General features: G+C 35.2%; 2 long non-coding RNA genes across 2 annotated transcripts; one reads left to right on the top strand and one right to left on the bottom strand.

Moving 5' to 3' along the window:
* Nucleotides 1-13,607: 13,607 nt before the first annotated feature.
* Nucleotides 13,608-16,749, bottom strand: LOC135295425 (uncharacterized). Its single transcript, XR_010357518.1, has 3 exons — nucleotides 16,526-16,749; nucleotides 14,630-14,818; nucleotides 13,608-13,642 (listed from the first exon to the last, which is right to left on the bottom strand). It is a non-coding gene; the product is annotated as an uncharacterized LOC135295425 (long non-coding RNA).
* Nucleotides 16,750-16,756: 7 nt separating this feature from the next.
* On the top strand, nucleotides 16,757-18,218 carry LOC135295426 (uncharacterized). The gene is made up of 3 exons (XR_010357519.1): nucleotides 16,757-17,018; nucleotides 18,028-18,070; nucleotides 18,161-18,218. It is a non-coding gene; the product is annotated as an uncharacterized LOC135295426 (long non-coding RNA).
* Nucleotides 18,219-23,055: the final 4,837 nt, after the last annotated feature.

The following is a 23,055-nucleotide window of genomic DNA, read 5'->3' as shown; positions in this document are numbered from 1 at the left end:
AAATTAATGCCTATCCTATTTAGAATTTAGGAGAAGATATTTCATATTATGATAGACAATGGGAATAGTAAGATCTGTATTTTAATTTCTTGGGGCAAACATATAATGAGGTGCAACAAAAAGAAACAGAAAGACAATTGTGAATACTGTACCCATACTAAGAGATAGTCCAGAATTTAATTGTAACTGTCTAATTTGTTGGTACTTTTAAAAAATTTGGTTATGAAGTGTGATGGACAAGTAAAAGTGCAAAGTGTACTTTTTTTCATTCTTATGTATTTTGTGTCTTAGCAAACTGCAATGATAGAACTAGAGTAAACTAAAATAAATGTAGCAAATAAAAAAAATCATAAATATTTTAACAACCAAATTTTGGGTTGATTTACATTATTTTAAGCATCTAGAATCACAGTAGACAGCAGATTTATTCCAAAAAAGTTATTGTAAATTCAAACGAGACTGAGACAGGAAATATAATTTGAATGCAGTTCTTCAAGCATCTCATGCAGTCGTATCAAACCTATTTTTTAGGCTGATTTGCCATGCCATATTTATCTTCACATATTATGGTTGTGTTTTTGCTGTGCCATTTATGCTTTTTTTTAGATTGTATTATATGTACTGTGAGGAATATATGAATACTGAAATGAATATGTGAATTAAATATGTATATATATGCATATGCATACGTATGTGTGTATATATATATATATATATATAAAATTAGGTTCTATATGTATGAATCTGAATGCATTAATTACTAAAATAGGAGCACAACAGAAATAAGCATGAGAGTGGTTTTGATGTAGCCCACTGTGTTCAAGTTAGACATGAAAATTCACGAGTGTCTTGAGCATTGTCAGTTAAATAATAGCCGAGACTCAACTATAAATCAAAGAAGTCATCCAGCTGACTATTAAATCATCATGCTGACTGTTAAGTGTGGCTACTAACTCAGGGATTGTCTTCATGATTGAGGGGAAGTTTGGTTATGCATTAATTTGAAATAAGATGAGGTTTCAATTAAGTCAGTTACATGAGTACAATAAACCACTGATTTTTTTTTTTTTAATATAAAGTCAGCATCATGTTTCTTTACTGTGAATTTAAACTATGATAACATACAATATGTGAGGTTGTTTTGTCTTGTTTGTCTTTTTTTTTTTTCCCTTATGGGGGATTCATGCAGTAATTTGTCCTCTTGAAGTGTAAACTCCTCTGATAAAATCTAAAATCATAACTGGATTCTGAGAAAGTAATGGTAACTTCTTGAAGTGTAAAAGCCTTTTTCAGTTCCACAGAAAAAGGCTCTTAACTGTCTATATTCTCTCTGGGAATTCTCCAGACTTAGCTAATAAAACATTTTAATGTTTCTATAGTGGCAAAAAAAAAAAACAAACAAAAAAAAAAAAACATTTAAGACTGTTTTAAATCCTGGAATAATATCAAATTAATAACTTTGGGTCTGGGTTACTTAAATCAAGTCTTTCTTTCTCTTGTGTTTTCTTATGTTCATCATGCCTATCTCTTTTCTTTTTGGATAGCCTCAACATGGATATGTCATCTTCTCCAAAGACTTTACCTTGCTGAGGCCTATAAAATACCCATATGAAGCATAATTTTATTTCTTTACATAGGAATTTATTTAGTTGAGAATAATATAAATACAAATTTTACTGAGAAGTATTCATAGAACTGAGAATACAGGAAATTCTTGCAAAGTTATGCAAACATTTCACAGTGCAACCACCTCAATTCTTATTTTGAATTGTTAATACTCAAGGCAAAAAAAAAAAAAAAAGATATGTGATTAGAAACAAGTGCACTTTTTATCTTGATAATCACTACCTAAAACAGCTACCTATAAATAGCATGCAGACACATTTCAAGGAACTTGGCCAACACCAGAATTAAACTTGGATCCTTACCATTGTTTTATCTTGCAACAAAAGCAAAATGTTTCTTGAAAGTAAGCTAGGCAAACTGCAATGCATCAAAACATCACTTTTCTAAAGGAATTTTCAATTTTATTACATATTAAGTATTTAGAAGTAGCAAAAATACCTTCTTCATTCCACACATTGCAGCATCCAAATGCAGTATTTAAATCAAGGTTGAAAAAGGTTTTGAAAAAAGGGATATGGATGAATCAAGCAATAGATTTAAAATAGTAGTCTATTGACAGAAAATATGTATATATGTAGTAAAGTATAAGGTCTGTTATTTTTCATTCTATTGCCTTGGACAGTGAAGATTCAGGATCACATATGTTAGTTTATAAATATGCCAGGCACAGGCGATGCCTTCTGATCTTGCACCGAATCAAGGGATCCCTGCTGAAGGGACAATAGCCTCAGTGCCAAGTTACAGCTGAGAAGGAAGTGACAGCATCTCACAGCAGTACTTCTGGCCCTAGCAGAGGTCAGCAAACACAATCAGCATAGAGGAAGGAAATTCAGCTTCACTTGCATCTTGCAGTTTAAATAAATGAATCCTCAAGAGGCATGCCACAGTGAGATCTGTAACCAGTTCATCCTTTACCATATGGATTATAAGATTTTCTTTTCTTTATAAGAAATAACATATGATAATATTTGGACATTTTTTTGACATTGAACATGTGTTAACATTAGACTAAATTTTCTTAAGTTTGAAGGAAAAAAGTGTAATCTTGAAATGACAATTATACTTTGTGCATCCACTTTGTGCTGTGGCCATGTATGAGTACATAATTTTATTAGGAAATTTAATATTCTGACTTTATCTGTCTAACTAAGCTCATATTTTTCTTTTATAACTTAATAAATTACTCCTCCAGCAGAACATGAGAGGTACATCTAAAAAGTAATTAAATAATGTCACTAAATGACTATTTTGTAAAATGTGATTGGAAAAACAAAGACAGTAGACACTGATTTTTTCTTAATTTCCTTTCTTTCCCTTATAGATTTTTGAACTAAACATGTGATTTTTTATCTTCAGTTCAAATTATTTTCTTTTCCAGACATCTTGCCCAACTACCCAAGCCAATGTGAAGACCACTAGTACTTTACTATTGATTGTTTGCTCCATCTCAAAAATTGCAGTCATTTCATTTAGATTTTAGACCATGTAGCATTTTCTTCTTTAAAGTTTCTTCTCTTAACCATCAGTTCTCTAGTAAAACAAGGAAATAAACAAATTTAAAACAAAACAAAACAAAACAACAAAAAATAACCAACCCCCCCCCCAAAAAAAAAAGAACCAAAAAACCAGAGCAAAACAGAACAAAATCATATCAAACAAGATAATGAAAAACCCCAAGCAAACAAAATCCAATGATAGTTATAATTTCTATAATACTTTATTTTTTTTTAGGCTGTTATAGTATTTATATGTTAGGTCAGTATCAGAATACATGTTTAAGGATAATGAATCTAAGAGCCAAATTCTCAAGTATCTGCTTATCTTAATCAAACTACACTCTGCACATAACATCCTTTGCCAGTGAAGCTGTTGGGAACAGCACCCAGTCCTCCTCTTTTTGACCTCTGTGAGCTGACACTAAAGCACTGATTTACATTTCTCCCTATCATCTATCAGCTAAACAGGCTTAATATTTTATCACTGTAGTGTCCAGATGCCCCAATGAAGATACATATACAACTTTTCCTGGTCTCTGCTTTTCTTAACAATGCCAAATACATGTTTTGTTGGAGACAAATGTTGAATCTGTTTTTATTAAGCAATTACAATGCTTTTTTTTATAATAGTCAAAGGTAATAATACAGAAAAAAATGCAAGTATATGAAGTAGACCACACTTTTCCTAAAGATGACTTCACCGGTCATCAGCTTTTCTTTACTAGAAGCCATAATGAACATCCTCATTTTTCTATTGTTATTATTTATACTTCGCTCAGTTTGATGTTCATTTGACTGACACTCATTCAGATTCTTACCTACTTGTTTATTGATGCAGCCCCATCTAAGAAGATAAAGATATGTGTCTGAAATGCTCAGGGATGCTCATGCCAATTTAAACTCACAGTGTCAAGTTTTTCAGTGATTCTGTCTTACATACAAAATAGATAAAACAGGGAGAATTTCTACAGGACTGTACAAATGTACTCTACTGGATGAAGGATACCAAATGACAGCATTGTCTGAGACCTGCTTTTTCTCATGAAAGTTAGAAAAAGAAAGCTGTCAGCTTAACCAGTGAAGAGAAACAGTTCTAAAGCAAGATTCATCTAATCTTAATACAGGTGTCTAAAAAACCCTGTTTTACTGACTCTGTTAAAATGTCTATTCCTCTGCCTCAACAAAGAAATTAGGATCGAAGCCATTTATTCAGACTTGAGTATCTATGGTATAGAAATACAAAGTGATTAAAATAATTCTACATCAAATAATTCTTCTTATTCCAAAGGTTTATTTATGGATATTTTTATCTTTATTTTCTCTAAAATGTTGCAGCATATATGTTGCAAGACAAAAATATGTTTACTGATCAGGAAGCAATTGACATCTCGAAATTTTTACTTTGTCTTTTGGTCAAACACATTTTTCCTGGTTAATATTTTCACCCTCTGTGCATTATTTGTTTTTAACACTTTTTACAACACTTCCTAACAAAGGTTTAGATAAGTTTGTGCTTATTGTTACATGCTACCTTTTATTTTCTGCTATTTCTAACATCCTTTCTCAAGAAACCCAGAGTTCAATATTAATTATTTTCCTTCACAGCTAGAACATTAAGCACTTAATTCAGTTGTCTAAACACAGAAGACATGTACTGTTGTTTGAAATATCTTGGTTACCTGGGATATCCCCAGAGGGATGAAAAATAGTATTCACAGGAGTATCTTACTCTATGGGAAATGCACTGGAAGTCAAAAGACACGACACAGGGCAAGTCGCATGGCCGTAGTTGCTGATCTCTTGAACTGTATTAGCTCATTGACTCTATTGCTATATAGTGAGTTCTAATTTTTATTCTTTTCAGGTGAACTGGTTAGATTAGAAGTGTGGATTCATCCTTAATTTTCTTCCTTAAAGTACAAAAAAAACCCTATGGAATACATATTGAGCTTGTCTGTCAATCTAGTTTCTGCAAACTCATACCATGTATCAACTATGGAAGATAAAGTTCCATTTTTAATTAAGAAACTTTAATGAGGGTATCTATATTTCTATATATAGAAATTATAAACTCATATTATGGTCAATAATCTGCTCGGTTCAGTTACCCATATATTCCTCTCCACTGCCACTTGAATTGTAAGAATACTTTGTCTGATATCAGTCTGATATTTCAGGCTGAAGTGAGATTCCTGTAAATCTTGTCTCATATATGCAAACCTATGAAACCTTATTGATTATCTCTGTAGGTCTCAAATTAGTGCTCAGGGTCTATGATTAGGCAATTGAATCAAGCCCCAAGCCGAATTTCTTTCTGAATTACACTGGCAATAATGAAAGCTTCAACACTAAGACTGCAGGCCACTGATAAACAGAAACCTAAATGTGAGTGCTTGGAACCCAGGTCCAGTCTTTATTTCATGCATTCAGAGTCAATGCAAAGTAGTAATCTGGCACTGCTCTCAACCTAACTATGAAAACTATGATGCTGTTTCATTTGAACTTGAACAGTGTATTTTTTGCTTTTGAACTTTTCTACTTAAGCATGAGCAAACTCAGAGCACATGAAATGCATACGAACCCATACGAAAACTAGACAAACTTTAAGACTTGTTAAGTACTTTTGTTGGTTTTGTCCCCAGCCTGTGAAGAGTCAGAAGTGTTCACCTCAGTCACTGCTGTGAGGTCCTGCAGCAGCCAGTGCAGATGCAGGAGCCTTTGTTACTGAGCCTGGGCTTCAAGGCATGGCACTGGAAGTGGTTCTATTATGATTGCAGAACCCACTTCACTTACACAAATCCATGATACCATTTCCATGTCTTAAGTATGTTTTATGTGATTATTTCCCCAAATAGTGTTTTGATTTTGTTTAAGCTCAACTGTCCTAAACCCCTCGGGGCTTCAATCAGCATTGCATGCTTGCACAGAGGTTGAGGTGAACAAGACACTCCCCTCACAATACCTCCATCTCTGTCCATGAAGTGGGAAGTATGGTATCAATCTCCTTTGCATTCAGATCCAAGACTAACCAATAAAAGCAGTATGAAAGAAATAACTATTATTACCATTACTTAAAAAAAAGAGCCTAGGAGAGTTTTCTCCCTTTTGGATGGCAAATGTTGAATTTTACACATCCCTGTGGCGTTTCTCAGAATCACACAGTAATTGTCGAGATTTTCAAACATACTCAGCTCAGATATAAGTATGATTTCACTGAAGTCAATGGGAAAACTCCTGCTGACTACTATTGTCATTCTTTGATACTTACTGAGGAAACTGGAAGAATAAAAGTTGAGTAACAAAGCACCATAAAAATATCTTTGGCTTTTATATACAATGACATATAAAAGTAACATTTTTTTAAAAGTAAAAGTAAATTAATTTAATGAATTTAGCAAATAAAACCAAAGGGCAAAGCGGGTAAACTCTTAATATTTTAAATAATCAGCATTGTGAATATAGAAAAATCTATAGAAATACATTACATAGGGCAATAAGGATGTAAAAATGATACCCAATTGTTCAGTTATTTGCTACAGATACACGTATCTGAAAATGAATACACATGATCTTCAGTCTTCCATACAGCAATTTACATTGTATTAGAGTGAACACTAAATTTTTACCTATTATTACAACATGTATGGACAATGGTTCTACTTTATGAGTCTCACTGGAGAGAAGTGTGTATTCAGGTTCACAGAAAAAAAAATCCTCCTATATGTTATATTTGGAGTTTATTGCCTTTTCATCCAACTGGCTTAAGCAATGTGGGAGTGTACCAACACACATGCACGTGTATGTTTCTACACAAGTAGATGAGACCAGGTGTTTTGAAACTTAAAGGAAAAGGAAAAGGAAAAAAAAAACCCAACAAAACAAAACAATATAAGGTAGATGAGAAAAAGGGTAATATATGAATGAAATGTTCTGAACTCCAGCAGAGGCAGAACTATAGCTAACTTACACAAAGGCTTTTTTAAAAAGGAGAAATTAATATGACTGGAAAACTACCTAAAAAAATAATCAGAATTGTAATGCAAGGTTGTCTGAGTACAAAAATCTGCTATGTAGTATGCTTAAAAAAGGACAGAAAAAATGACATCAGAAAACTGTGCTTGAGAATATAACACTTGTCTATTTTTACCATATTTACCACCATCCCCCACAAAGATGAACAGTGTTCTCATTACCATTTGTAATGTTCCTATTAAGTAGAAGCAGCATTAGACGTATTAATGTTTGGTTCTCCTTCAATTTATTATTCTCTTCCTACTTTAATGAGATCTGCTCTACAGCCCATAAAATAATTGTTATGGTAAACTGACTTTTTAAAATTAGCTACACACCAGTTGGTCCAGAAACCTATTCCTCTGGACTATTCATGCACAAAATACCTTTGTGTGAAGCTCTTTCCAAATGTGTAATGACTGGAGTAAGTCCAGAAGTTTTCCTGCAGAGTCTCTCTGCATGATTGCCATTGCAAGCAGTCTTACAGCTTCTTTTCCTAACAAAGTTATGGTCAGGGTTACTGCAATGTAGGAATGCTGACACTGCTTTCATCCTCAACAATGAAAACCATAGTGCTGCCACTTATGAAATTAAAGTACTTCCTGTTTGAAAAAGAGCTGTTGTAAGCTCCCTGTTCTACCCTGCTAGGTCATAAGTTTCTGTTACAGAATTTTTACAAGGAATATCAGAAAGGGGAAAAAATGTTCTGATTTCTTGCTTCTCCCAGCAGTTTTGTTAAGTTACTTCAGTGTGATTCAGCACTGTTGTTTGTGCCCAGACCATGTGTCCCACTGAGACAGTTATTCTATCCCAAATATTTCCTGCTGCGAGTGTCGGTTTAGGTCACAAGCAGGGTTTGCCAACAATACTTTTTAAGCCACCCTAGCTCACCAGGAAAAATATATCCCCAAACCTAAGGCAAGTGAGCTATATAATATTTTAAGGATAAATTATAGATATTGAAGTAAATTTAACAGCAATACATGCTAATTGGTGATCTTTATCGGATATAGATACCATATAAAAATGTGCATATTCAGTTCTGTTGTCACTCATCGAAATGAAAATGCTTCTTTCTCTGCAACATGGAACAAAAACATGGAACTGGATTTATATCATTGTGAAGGAGACAAAAATGTCTTTCCATTGCAGCTCACACTTTTCTCTTCTGCTCTCAGAGTGCTCTCTGTAGAAGATGGTCACAGCAGACAAACAGGGAGTTGGCCTGAGCAGGCCTTCCTAAATATCTGATCCCCTTGACTTTACTACTTTGTTTTCCTTTTCCAAAAGGGTAATTTTTAGATAGGAGTTGTGACTAAAGATGGTACAGAAGATTGGAATAGTCTGCTAACCCATCTGAAGCCTCAGAATTTGCACGGTTCTTAACAGAATAGAACAGAAATTAACATTCTTAGGTGTTTTTTGTTTTTGTGGTTTTTTTTTTTCCTGGTGTTTTTGTTTGGGTTTTTTGCTGTACTGAAAATCAGGAGTATATGTTTGAATTGATCAAGCATTAATCCTTTTTATAATCCACTCACAGAAGAATCAAACCTAGTACCTGTATACTGCAAGTGAACGACAAATTGTGCACCTCAGACCCTGGCTTCTAGGATTGTTGCAACATTTTATGACACACCACAGAATGTAAAATGAACACACAGCTTGTTCATCTGGAAGCAAGGTCTCACTCCAGCCCAAGCCAGTGAATTAAATGTTACACTTCAGAGCTGCAGACCATTTCATGCTTGGATGTTTCATGTTGGTTTGTGTGTGTACACAAGATGAATAGAAAAGAGAGAAAAACATCCAAATTGTTAAACTAGGCACTCTTCTGGGGCCCCATGTCTTTCAACAATGTAAGACTGAACACATGCTTTAATTTTAACCTAAGTCCTGATGAAAAGACTGAAAAAGGAATGAAACATACTAGTGAAAGAGAACCCTTCATTATACACCTTTATCATTCAGGGGTGATTGGGTTTTCTGGACCAATTTAAGGTGATATTTTCAGGGACACACCAGCTGTCAGAACTGGCCCAACAGAACCCCTTTAACTCTTGTTGAAACAAGTAATCAGAGGTAAGGGTATGAACATTTACTGACCACTGTAGTACCACCTACAGGAAATAAAATTTTCATGCAATTCTTGGATCTGGGAACAGTTAATTTCAGCAGCAGCATTTCCTAAGCTGTAACCTTTTTATGTAAAAATCTACAGGCATTATGCATTTTCTGGCAGTCAGTGCAAATAAGTTACACTAATAAAACTGCCCCTTTTATTTCTGACAGTAATGCAACTTTCTGGCATCTCTCTCTCAAAAAATCATAAAAATAATGGACTTACATCATAGCAAAAACAAACTAGTTTTAACTCTTTATTTATATAATTTTTGTTCATGTGAATTTGCTTCTCTCCAAAAGAGCAGATTAGAATCAGAGGAAAAGTCTTTTCAGGGATGAAAGTGTTAAAAAATGTATCCAGTATTTCTAGAAAACAAACAATACATCCTAATAAACCAAAACCCAACACAATGAAAAGCCTACCAGGGCAGCCCCCTTCCCCACAAAACTACTTCTGCAAAAGCCCTACAGAAATCTTCAGACACTGAATCTGCAGAGGGGACAAAAAACAAATCCACCACCACTCCCAGTATAATATTACCCAAATTGCCAATAAATATAAAAATGCAACACTCTGACACAAATCAAATCACTAAACCTCTAGAAATATTATGCAATGACAATAAACTATTATCATACTTTTGAAAACTGCCTTAAAAATGAAACTCAAATGAATCAGGATTTTTGTCATCTTCTTGTGATGAAATAATTGGCAAAGTGGCTCCATGAGACATTTTAAGTTTTCCTCATTTGAATTGCTTAAGCCTTGAAGGTTGTTTAAATGTACACAGTATCAGCCTTCTCTGAAAAGCATGATGCCAAAAATATGATTGGGAAAAAAAGTCCATCTCCAATCCACCTAGGAAGTCTGTTGAGACCTAGAAAATATACACAATATTCAATTATAAGTAAGCATAATTTCAGCTTATTTAAATTGAAGGTGTTCCTCCCCTCTCCAAAGCAAGGAATTTCTCTTAACTTAAGGGAAAACTGGCTGATACATAAAGTCTATACCGCAGTCAACTATCACAAGTTTAGCTCCAGATGTGTTATCTTTTGTTCTGTAGGTCTGTCACATGGGATGTAGGAAGATGGCTTAGAGAAAAACAGATGCAAATCTGTGCAGGATTAGGTTTCAGTATCTCTCTGTCTTAGGAAACAAGAGTTTCATTTTCCAAGGGTGCAATTTTTCTTGGTTTCTGGACCAAAACCAAACTATTGAACTTGAGACCTGAAGTGGTATTATTTGAAAAATTAGTATAATCCATTTATATTTTTTCATGTAATATTGACAAGTAAAATAGAAACAAATCAACAGTAATTTGTGACATAGCTGCGTTAGTACTACAGTGACTGTGACTTTTGAACAGCTATGCTGTATTTTAGTTTTAAAACTTAATCCTTGCTCTGAAAGGAAAGCTTAGAAAATAGCATTTAAAGAATTTTGACTGAGAGAGCCAGTCATAATACCCTAAAGCAGGATCAGCTAGACCTTTGCTTATGTCTGCATAGACATGCCATTAAGTGAGTAAGCTCTGGCTTTTTCTTGACACATATAGAACATCTTAAATTTATTTGTTAGATGTAAGTATATGACCTGTGATCTTTTACAGTTAACAGTACAGTTCCTCTCTAACACATTCTATTTGTGCTATAAATTTCTGGCACAGCCTCTGTGCCATAATTAGATTTATTTTAAAATTAGAAGGAAACAACTATATACAGAGATATTTAAAATTCATAAATCACTAGGGAGAAAAACAGACTTGTTGCATACTTAGAAGAAGAGTTTAAATTAATTTGAAATATTTGTATTTGAAAGTCCTTTCACTCACTGCTGATTTTGATCCTTGGAGAATGTATAAGAAAGAAAGGGAAAGGTAAATTTGTTTACAAATACATTAATTCATTACTTATAAGGAACAGACTCACCACTGTATAATAGCAATATTTAATGGAGAGAAGAATGCAGAGGGTAATCTGAAATGTTGTTTATGCAGCCACAGAAAGAGAAAGAGCCTGATGTAGTTTCTGCAGAGTTAATGATTTAACTTACATTTTAGGAACTATCTTGTTCCTACTTTTTTTCTGAAAACTCACTTTAAGTTTTCCAGAGAATAGAAAGTGACTAAAATGTTTCTGTCCAAGCTCCCTGCTCCTGACCAGTACTTATATTTCCTCTGGGGTTTCAAGACACCATACTGTGAACTTTCTATGTAGCCTACAAAGAGACATGATTATGATGAGGAATGATGGGGATAATGTGTTCTTTAGCAGATAAGACCTCAAAAGTGAGGGAAAAAAGATCCATTGTTAGATTGGAAATAAGCTTACACTGAGCCTTACTAGCACTAACATTATTTACCAGTCTGGACAAGACAGTAAACAACCTGATGTCAACATCTGAGAGATGCATACAGACTGTTAAGTCTATTCCATAGTCATATCCAAGGAAAGAACTGGAAGTAGCATATTACCTTTCAAAATAACTAACCAAGAATGAAAAGCTTAATTGACCCCATATACTCGTTAAGTCAATTTAATAAAATACATTGAATTGAATACCTACATTCTCTGAGAAGAAAACAAAAAACAAGAGTTTCACTGTGAGGTAATAAATGCAGACAAATGAGGAGGAAATCCATTGAATAAAAGATAAGGTGTTTTATAGGCAAAACACATCAAAAGGAATAATTTCAGTTGAATTATTCATCTATGTTTCTGGGTTCAAATTAACTGTAGTCACTGAGGCTAAACACCTGGGAAGCTCACTGGAAACATATGTTCACTTTGTAATTTAGAATTTAATTTTTTTAAAAAAAGAAAGCAATGTTAAAATAGAATATACTGCAAAAGGAAATGTATGATGTAAGAAGCATGTGATTTAATTGTGGCATCACCTAAAACAGCAATCAGCTCTGATTATCCACAAATAGACTATAAACAGAGAAAAAAAAACCAAAACCAAACATGAGGGAGTTATATATAGTCCAAAAGAAGACAACACAGCTACTCAGAAGAAATTTTCCATATGAGAAAGTTAAAAGCCTAGTACTGTATAATTTACAGTAGATATGGAGGGAAAATATACCGTCTATAGCAGTAATGCATTAGTACAACATAATTTGAACTCTCTTTTACTATTTTACGTGTTTTTATATTTAAAACAAAAAAAAAAACAAAAAAACAAAAAAAGGAATAATTCCCTCAGTGGGGTAATTTCACCCATACTATGATTCTGTGGAACAATAAAGAAAATCTTTTGTTGAGATCAAATTTCCCCTTATATTCTAAGTTTTCTCCATAGACAAAGAAAAGAGGGAAAATCTGATCAGTTAACAGATATGGTGTGGGCTTTTTTGTTTTGTTTTAAAATTTTCCTTTTTGTTATTAATTGTCCTGAACAATAGGAACGTGAGAGATAAACTCTATAACCTTAGTCACATACAGTATTTTTTATATGCCAGCAGATGCCCTGTGAGCATCAGACTACTTGTTTATCTGTACAGTCCAATTCATAAGATATTAACTCCCTTCTGCCTGCTGTGATCAAAGTCTGACCCTTCCATGAGGCACTTAGGCATTTATAGCAATAAATAAGAAACACAAGTGAACTATAAACTGCGAAGTATTGACTCTTAACAGACATGTGATGTCAGCAACTGGAATGCTTCCAGTTTAGAACAATAGAAAGCAGACTTTAAAAGAAACCTTTAGAAGGAAACAGTAATATATCCTCCCCCTCATTCTTCTACAATTCTGTTTTTTTTCTAAAAATTTTGAGAAAAAAATACTGCTTTTTGTACTGCACCATGAGACTGTGGATGCAAGCTACTCTGAGGTCAAACAGCAGCTCAGCATTAATTGGTAGGTCACATTAAAAGTCTATAAAGCAGCTCTGTTATCCAATTTGCTGAATGGTTTGAAGACATGGGCTAGTGACGACATACAGGACTCCTAGACAAATGTCATCTGCACCATCTGTGGACCATATTGTGCATCAGATGGCAGGATAAAATTTTCAATAAAAAAGTTTCAGAGCACAGTTATGTTCCAGGGACTGTAGCCATGATCATTATAAAAAGGCTGCACTGGGCTGATCACACATCTATGATAGAAGACACTGGCATCCTGCAGCAGCTGGTGAGCACTGGACTTAAAAAAAGTAACATGTAATCAGGACAGACAAATGAAACACTTCAAGGACACACAAATACAATTCCAAGTGATAAAAATTGTTCAACTAGGTAGGGCCAATTACATCACAGTCCAGGTTGAAGGGAGTCAATTGAATCTAAACTTACCAGCAGAAGCTTGCATGATCTTGTTAATCTGTTGTCAAGGACAGAAGTCTCCAATTAAAAGGTCATTTTTGTCTTTGCTGGTCTCTGTGTTTGGTTTTTATGGGATCAGAGAATCAATTAGTCTGGAACAGACCTGAGTTCATTGAGTCCAACTTTTGACCGAAAATCATGTCAAGTAGATTATGGCACTAAGTCTTTCCTTAAATATCTCCACGGATGGTGACTCCACCACCTCCCAGGGCAGCCTATTTCAATGTTTAATCATCCTTTTTGTGAAGAAATTCCTCCTAATGTTCAACTTAAACCTCTCCTGGCACACCTTGAGGGTATGTCCTCTGGTCCTGCCGCTGTTGCCTGGCAGAAGAGACTGCCCTGGCTACAAACTTTCAGGAACTTGCAAAGACCAATAAGGTCTTCCCTGGAGATCTCCTTTTCTCCCCACTAAACAAGCCCAGCTCCTTCAGCTGCTCCTCATAGCACTTGCACTCCAGACCCTTCACCGTCTCCTTTGCCCTGCTCTGGACACACCCCAACACATCAGTGTCCTTCCTGAATTAAGGGGCCCAAAACAGGACACAGCATTCAAGGTATAGCCTCACCAGTGGTGCATGCAGGGAGATAATCACTACTCTGGTACTTTTGGCCACGCTATTTCTGATACAGGCCAGGATGCCATTGGACTTCTTCGTCACCTGAGCACACTGATGGCTCATGTTCAGCACCCTGATCCTTTTCTGCTGGGCAGCTTTCCAGCCACTCTGCCTGTAGTGCTGCATGGTGTTCTCATGTCCAAAGGGTAGGACCCAGTATTTGGTCTTGTTGAACCTCATATTCCTGGTCTCAGCCCCTTGATTCAGCCTTTCCAGATTCCTCTGCAGAGCCCTCCTACCTTCCAGCAGATTGACAGTCACACACAAATTAATATTGCCTGTGTACTTATTTACTGAGGGTGTCTTTGATGCCCTCATCAACCAGATGTTCTATAAAGACAATAAACAGGACTGATTCTAACACTGAGGCCTGAGGAACACCTCTAGTGACCAGGCACCAAATGAGTGCAGGACCACTCACCACCATGCTCTGGGCCTGGCCATGCAGCCTGTTGTTAAGCCAGCAAAGAGTACCCCTTCCAACTCTGTTTTCCTACAGGGTGCAGGTGAAGGATGCTAATATTGCTGGATCTGATTCCCTGATGGCAGCAGAATGCAAATCTTATCTTGACAATTCAGAGGCACTTCTGATGTCCACGATCCTGTGCACCTGAGCAAAGTATAGTCCATAGCAAACAAAATAATAAAAATAATTAAATATTAATAACAACCCTTAGGACTACAGCAACCCAACTACAGCAACTCATGAAGGAGTTAGAAATACCCAGCCTAGTAATACATTGGGATAACCCCATGGTTTAGGGTTTTTTTCTTCCTTCTGTTTGTTTCTTTTTGTTTGATTGATTTTTTTCTTTTCTACCTGTTACAATATTTGAAGAAAATACCATGAGAGATATTTCCTTCATTTCTGAAGGACAATATAGCAAAAATAATTGGTAAATGACAGAGAAAGGATTCTATTATGAAAACCAGCTCATAGCATTGTCTCACACTTGAGTTGATGAGAAACTCTGTTTTATGTTTCTGCATTAATTGCAGTTGGAGTTAAATATTTTGAACTGATTTCAAAGCTTCACTTTAATTAATAACATTAGTTTCAAATTTTGTTTTTAAATACTCAAACTAATTACTTGGTTTACAAAATTGTTTTAATTTCTATGTGAAGATAGAAAAGGCTTAATTAACTTCCATAGATTTCAGATCAGCCTTTCAGTACCTCTGAATTCATGGAACTAAATTATATGTTCATGTACACCCTCAATTACATTCTGAATTGAGAATAAAAATCTTCAATATAACAAACAAAATTTTAAAAAATGGGCATTTAGAAATATTCAACTGAAATTAATCAGTACAGGAAAGAATATATGTTATTTTCACTATGTATCGTTTGTTTATTTGCTGGTTTAATTATATTTTTATTTTATGACTCAGAATTTCTCATTGTGAAATAAATTATTAGAGACTGGTAAACGTATAGGGAAATTATCAGCTCTACGAACAAAAAACCAACCAAACAAAAACAACCTTATCTTATTTTTCTTTCAAAATGGTTGTAGCTCATCTGACTAAAATATCTGTAACTTATCTGACTAAAAGAGTTATAGAATAATTAGTACTCATCAGAGTTGTAATAACTGCTTCTTCCCCACATTCCCATGCAGACATGCACAAAGATAAATGTCTGTAGTCAGAAGGCATCTTCAGATATGCACTGAGATTTAGAAAACATCAACATGTGCAATACAGCCCTCTCACATCTATTACAAATAACATCCTGCTTCTAGATTTGTTGATAATATGTTCTCACTGTCTACATATTCATTACTTCAGTTTTGCCAGGAGTGTGGGTACTAGTTAAGACTGTCCAAAACAAAGTCTTTGAGAGACACCCACATTCTGTTCTCAGTCTACAACCATGCATGCCTATCTTGGATCTCTGAATCACAGTGATGCTTTAAAAACCTTAATATAGGCTTGGGAGGAAGTGGAGCTGACTGATAAAAAAGAAGCACAGATTAGAAGAAAACTGCACAGAGATGACTAACTTGAATGAAAATTCAGGGTTCAGTCTAGCAACATGATGCGCATATGATCAGTTACACAGGAGTTTGTGTGAGAATCTTACAGCCAGACTGGGAAAAGTTTGAATGAAGAAATGAGGAGTTGTTGCTTCTGGACAAGGGTGGAGGCAAGTTACAGTTCTCAGAGTTTGAAAAAGTGATGATCTAAGTGGATCAGGTTAACTTTCATTTTGCTTGATTGGTTATGTGTTGGAAAATTGTTGTATTTATGACACCCAGGTCTCCTCAAACTCCAGTGGAATTAATGAGGTCTGGGGAAAATCTTCACTTACAGCATATACACAGCAAGCCACTTGCACATGGGTCTGGCAGCCTAAAACCTACACTGCATAGTCCTTCTTCATTGGAGTTACTTCCCTACTCTTCCTCACTTTTTTGCATCATGATTTCCATGGTCCAGAACAACATTTCAACTGTTGCATCATACCCTCAGACATCATAGAGAGATTATCCATCCTGATCTTGGCTACAGGAAGCACAAAAACCAAGTATTAGATATTTATTTTCCCATTCCTTTTCTTCCTTTCTCTACAGACACTCAAGCTCATCCTGTCCTATCCTATCCTATCCTATCCTATCCTATCCTATCCTATCCTATCCTATCCTATCCTATCCTATCCTGTCCTATCCTATTTTCTGTCTTCTTTCTAAACCCCTCACATTTTTTTGAAAGTAGCTGCTGTACATAATTACCTACAAGTGTACACTCTTTAACACCCTTGTAAAGTAGAATTTTTCCTCAAGATGTGGGGGATGTCCACAAAGGTAATTCACAGCAAGTGTTGAAGCAGGTCAACATCATATTTGGGACATACCCTCTTGTGCAAACCTGAATTCATGGACAATCTGATTGGTGTGAGGGTCTAAAGGAGGAAAAACAAGTGGTCTTTCCTTTAAAGTTAAAAAGATTCCGAGGTCTGAGTCTGAATAAAAAGAGGTCCTGTAGGATGAAAAGGCTTATGGTTTTCTAAAATGCATTGCTTAACCTGGGCATCCTGGGAGATTTTGCAGTAGAGCAAAGACAGTTAGGAACAGGGAAAGATTACAAAGGAATATTGACATTTGTTCCTTGCAGCCAGAAGGCTGAAATTCTACTAGAATAAAAGTGGGAAAAAGATGGCAGATTGTATAAGAAGGAAAACGTACTTATTTCACACAGAATTTAAGCAGCAGAAATTAAAGCTCATAAAGAAATAAATTTCTTATCTGAGAAATTATCTCAGGTAAAACTTTCACTAATTTTTATTTTTTCATTCTCTAGTGGCATTATATACACACCTCATAGAAGCAGAATGCTCTGTCTTGGAGGGGCCACATTGGTTTGCACTCTGATGCTCATCCTAGCTTTTTCATTAAAAGGCTCTCTGTGGACATCTCTAAGGGTCAGTTGTCCCCAGAAATAGCTATGAAGGTGCTGAGAGGTCTCTCATCACAGCTGTGTTGATGTTTGAGGATGGGCTAGGAGAAGCCATGAGAGGTGCTCCCCAATCTGGCAGTGCCACCTGCACTCAGTCCTCTGCAGTAGGAGCTCATGTAACAAAATAGCTGGTTGTAGGCTTACCTTTTGGGGATTAATACAGCATAACTCCTCTTTGGAATGCTAAAGAAAGTTATAGATAGCTCTTGCCTCCCATATTACCTCTGCTCGTTCTAGACAGGGCTCAGCAATCTGAAGACACTGACTTAGCTCATAGTGCTCAGCCTGATCTTTAGAAGGTCTGTTGGCTGGAAGCTAAATGTTGTGATTTAGCTCACACCATTCTCCATTTCTTAGGAAGAGATGAAGATGACCCCATTCACCTGTAGTTCAGGCTCAGGTATGTGTCCTCTTTTGAGGATAAGAATTTAATTTATTTTATCCAATGAACAGATTGATTAAACCAACATCTAACTAATTTCATGAGCAGGCTGTTGGATGGAATATGTGAGAAATTTATGAACGTGTGAAGATCCTACACTATAAGCACTAAAAAAACCCATCAAAATTGATGGATGTCCACCATGGGAAGAGGAAGTGCTGATGTACAGTTGGGTACTGTGTGACGGATCTGCAACTACCATACTATAACTTAGGCAGTCTAAATCTTTTAACATTAAAATCTTTCTTTCCCTTTCCTCCTCTAGGTATAGCAATTGTGGGTTGCACAGCGGGATTACTCGGAGGCCTACAAGGTTAAGGATTTTGTGGTGTCTCTGACTGACATATCCTTTCATCCTTATTTGGTATAATGACCGCCAACATGAAAACTACTGTTTGAGCTAATCTGTCTCCCACTGAAATCAAAGGCAGCTTTTATTGCAGGGACCTTTGTAGAATAAAGATACCTTCAAGAAAAAAACCAAAAACAAGTATTACAAAATTTTACAAATTCTTTCCAGACAGATCTGACAACTATTTACTTTTTGGCAAAATGCCAGCTCCAAACTCTCAGGATCTGATAATTTGCAGTCTATCACACAGAATAAAAGGAGGTAGTGAATGCAAGAGAAGGGCAATGAATTCAGAATAGCCCTTCTGTGTCCATGGTCTATTGTCATATTTATCCTAACATAATCACAATGCCACAAACATTCAAAACACGAAAACATTGTCACAAATGGCAGCTTTAGGTATTCAGTAGAATCAGCAGCAGCTAGTCTCCAGTAAAGCTAGACAGACTGTTGGAAACTAGTCAGGAAATACAATTTTGGTAGCTTCACGTTGTGTAAAATGCAATTTCATTCTAATTTCTATTTGTTTTCATTTTTAATGATTCTTTTGGTTGGCAGTCGGTTGACTTATTGGTTCAAATACCCAAAAGCTTCAGTAGCTGGCTGTTAAACAGAATTTGTATAATTTTGGAAATGTACAGAGACCTCATTAAATCAGTAGTATCCCTTTTGAAATCATCCATGTCTACTCCCAATGCTAATGTAGTTGAATTAGTAATTATGCAATTGTTCAGGACTAAGGAATTACAGAGTCTGTGACTGCAAGCTTATTATAAATAGTAATTATGCATTTGATATTCTAGAAGTGTAGAAAAACTCAAATTCTTACTACTTTTCATGCAATAACCATATATTGATTGAATGCATATTTGTGTAGAATTATTGCTTGTAAAATTATTGAGTTTAGCCTTTAGCATGGTAATTGAACGAAACACAGTAGGGCATCCAAAGAAAATGCAATATTAGCAATATACTTCCCTGCAGCTACATATTTTGTAAAGAAAAATTACTCTAAAAATCTTAAATACATCTTTCACCCATTCCTCCACAATGTTTGTTTGCTTTCTTTTTGAACCATAGGGCGCTTGAATCAGTTGTGCTTTAATCTCTCTTTTTCACTGTTGTCCTGCTTACAGGTTTTCAATATTAGTGATGAGTAATTTGACATGGTAGAGTATCCAGAGATTTTGCAGCTGTCAGCTGCAAAGTTTGGAACAGGTTCTGCACTATGATTCTCCATAAAGCAGAGATCTAATGTGGCTAAACTTAGGAATAAAAGGATTCTTTCTGGAGCTCTTAAAAAATAGCTGTTTACCTGTAAGGGAATGTGAGATTATTTTAAAGGGCTGCTCAAGTATGCACCTAAATCTAAGGAGCCAGAGACCTACCCAATATTTCATTTCCCTCATAAAAAAACTCAAAAAACCCCATACATGTAGAGGCTCCAGGGACATTTTTCAAATTATTTTAAGAATGAGGTTTAGATTCACCATAAGGCAAAACTGTTCACCATTCAGTGTTGTTCCTAAAGAAGGAAGGAAGCAGGGTGTTCTTGACTCAGCAAGTAGGTAGTTCTGGCTGAATGAATAGACTCTCATAAATTTTGCTTTCATAACACAGTACAGGTGTTTTTTGGTTTTTTTTTGCTTGGTTGGTTTGTTTTGTTTTTTCTTTTGTAGTGAATAAAACAATTGTCTTTATGTGACTACCTCCTTTTAATTTTTTTTTAACTCTGGGGATCTAACACCACATGGTAGACAGTAATTATGCATGATCTTTGTCAATAATGCAGAAGAACTAGCTTAAGTGTCCTAAGAGTACAAGACCATCCAGTAAAAGCACAGGACTATGTCATTCCCTATGGTAAATAATACTCTTGAAGAAAAAAATCTAAAATCTCCCCAAATTAAAAGTATGATCAATGCAAACAGAATTCAAAATTTCTCATCCCAAAAGAAAAGAAACTACACTTAAATTAAAAGCCACAAAGTAATATATAAATTTAAAGAAAGCTCTCTTACACAATTTCCTTACACAGTATTAAGAAGTATGCAGTGCTTGTTACATAATGATTAAATAGTGACTTGCAATAGGAAAAAAAAATGAATTCTATTAATGTGATATTGGATTTTGATTTTATGTGACTGGATTTCTTTAACCTCACACTGAATTAATTTAAGCTTCAGACATAGTAATAACCCAGACCTTTCTGTAGAATGTTGAATATGAAAAGAAATTCATCCATTGCTTCATGGCATTACACCCGTATCTTTACCATCAGTGCCCTTTTGTGAGGGCTAGGAGAGTCTGGATTTTTTATGAGGAATGTAGTTTGTTGTGTACTGACTTTTTATTTTCTTTGCTGCCTGGTGGCTGGTAACACATAATTTCTTGATCATTTAGGTCTACAGATTACTTGCAAATTATCTGTATATAATGATTTTATAAGATTTGATATTGAGAATTTAATTAATTTCAAAATAAAACAGTGCTCAGTTACTTAGACCCCGTGGCATTGCTTGTGGTCTCTATATTCATATAGCAGGCAAAAGAGCAATTTCTAAAGAAAAAAAAAAAAAAGAAAAAAAAGGAAAAAATAATAAAAAAAAAATTGTACAGCTTTGCCACAATTCTGGACACCCGTTTTTCACAAGACAATAGTATTAAATGCTTACATGTCTACACAAACTTATGTATGTAGGAGGGTCATTTTTTTACGGTGCTAGAGAGATATGAAGGCTCAAAATTACTCTCTTCATTGTTGCAAAAATTTATTGCTTCCCTAATGCATACAGCCTCCTCCTATCCCATTTCTTTCCTGTCTTTCTGCTATACTCTCTCTCCTGCTCTCCACTGTGAGAGCAATGAGGTCAACAGCCTTCATCTCTATTAGCACCCATATGACAAGATAGCAAAAATGTGTACATAGCTGCAGAACTACTCACAGATCCCACTTTCAACTCCCTTCCTGTGAAGGAACAGAGAAAGAGAAGGGAAGGGAAGGGAAGGGAAGGGAAGGGAAGGGAAGGGAAGGGAAGGGAAGGGAAGGGAAGGGAAGGGAAGGGAAGGGAAGGGAAGGGAAGGGAAGGGAAGGGAAGGGAAGGGAAGGGAAGGGAAGGGAAGGGAAGGGAAGGGAAGGGAAGGGAAGGGAAGGGAAGGGAAGGGAAGGGAAGGGAAGGGAAGGGAAGGGAAGGGAAGGGAAGGGAAAGATCCTATGGAATATTGCAGTAAGTGAAATGACAACAGAAGTTGAGTTTCCTTCAAATAATAACAGGTTTAAATGCCAGTAAAATACTGGCTACTGGCTTTTAAAAATAATCTAGAAAATTCCCATTGAATTTGGTACATCTAAGGTTTTACCAAAACCAGTTCCCAGTTTTGTTAATCCTTTCTACTATACAATGGTGAAAACTGACTATGATACGTGAAAAACAAGCTGAATAGTGTACCAGATTTCTGACTCATCTTCTGTTAAATCAGCTATTATAAACATTATCCTTAGAGTATGGAGTTTCTTCCTATTTGATCCGAGACCTATTATGTCTTCACCTGAGAAATTAAAAATGTATGTTTACTTTTGATTGCTACAGTCAACAAAGCTTAACTACTGTACTATGCATTATTTTTATGTCTGATTTAAAGTATAGATCGCATACTAATATCACTTGTGGATAAAGGCAAAAAAAATAATTTCAAAGCTATTGGGGCTTTCTCAATTGTATGAAAAAATTTTATCTCAGCTTCCCTTTAAATTTGGATTATGTGTAAAGAGGTAGTAAACACATAAAAAAGACACATTCTTGAAACTCAGTTCACTAATAAATATTGTTATAGGTATATATTTAGACAAGAAAAGAAACAGTTATAATTCCCGTACAGTACTTACCCATTTTAACATTATCACATGGTTGTACAAACAGGATTATAACAAGCAAAAGAAAGCACTTTATTTAATGAATAAATAATCAAAAGCATTGGTGAGGATAGTCTTAATATTATGCTGCTTCATACAGTTTAAAGTACATCAAACAACAAAATCCATAGTCCCAAAATTCCATTAAATAATACTGAGTAATTATGTGACTGGTAATATTTATTTATATATATATAATCTATATATATATATATATGTGTATATAATCATATCATTATGAGTAATTAAGGTATATATTTACATGCCATGCAATATTAGAATGTGTTGCAATACCTAGGCACAACAGGTGGACTTAAGAATGGCTGTGGCAAAAAAAAAAAAAAAGAAAGAACAACTTATTTTTGAAAATGAGGGACATTACTTTCTTTAAGTCCTTTCTTTTCATAATATACAGTGAGAATTTCAGATACTTTCTAATAGTAAAAACATCCTCATTTTTGCTAATGTACAGTTAGGTAGCAGTATAAACTTAGACCTGTAATAAGAACCATGACATGCTGCAGTTAGAGAAAGCATTCTTGTTTCAAAACATAGCATATGACGTGCATGTCTGTGATATTCTTCTCACTGCGGACCCAGTTCTGTGCAATTCTGAGCTATGTCTACAAGAGGAGGCTTACTGCTGTGTTCTAAAGAAATTAAGTGCTCTCAGTATTT

This window comes from Passer domesticus, chromosome 2 (genome assembly GCF_036417665.1).
Source record: "Passer domesticus isolate bPasDom1 chromosome 2, bPasDom1.hap1, whole genome shotgun sequence".
Lineage (NCBI taxonomy): Eukaryota > Metazoa > Chordata > Aves > Passeriformes > Passeridae > Passer > Passer domesticus.
Note: the sequence above shows the minus strand (reverse complement) of the source record. Positions and strands in the feature narration are given on the sequence as shown.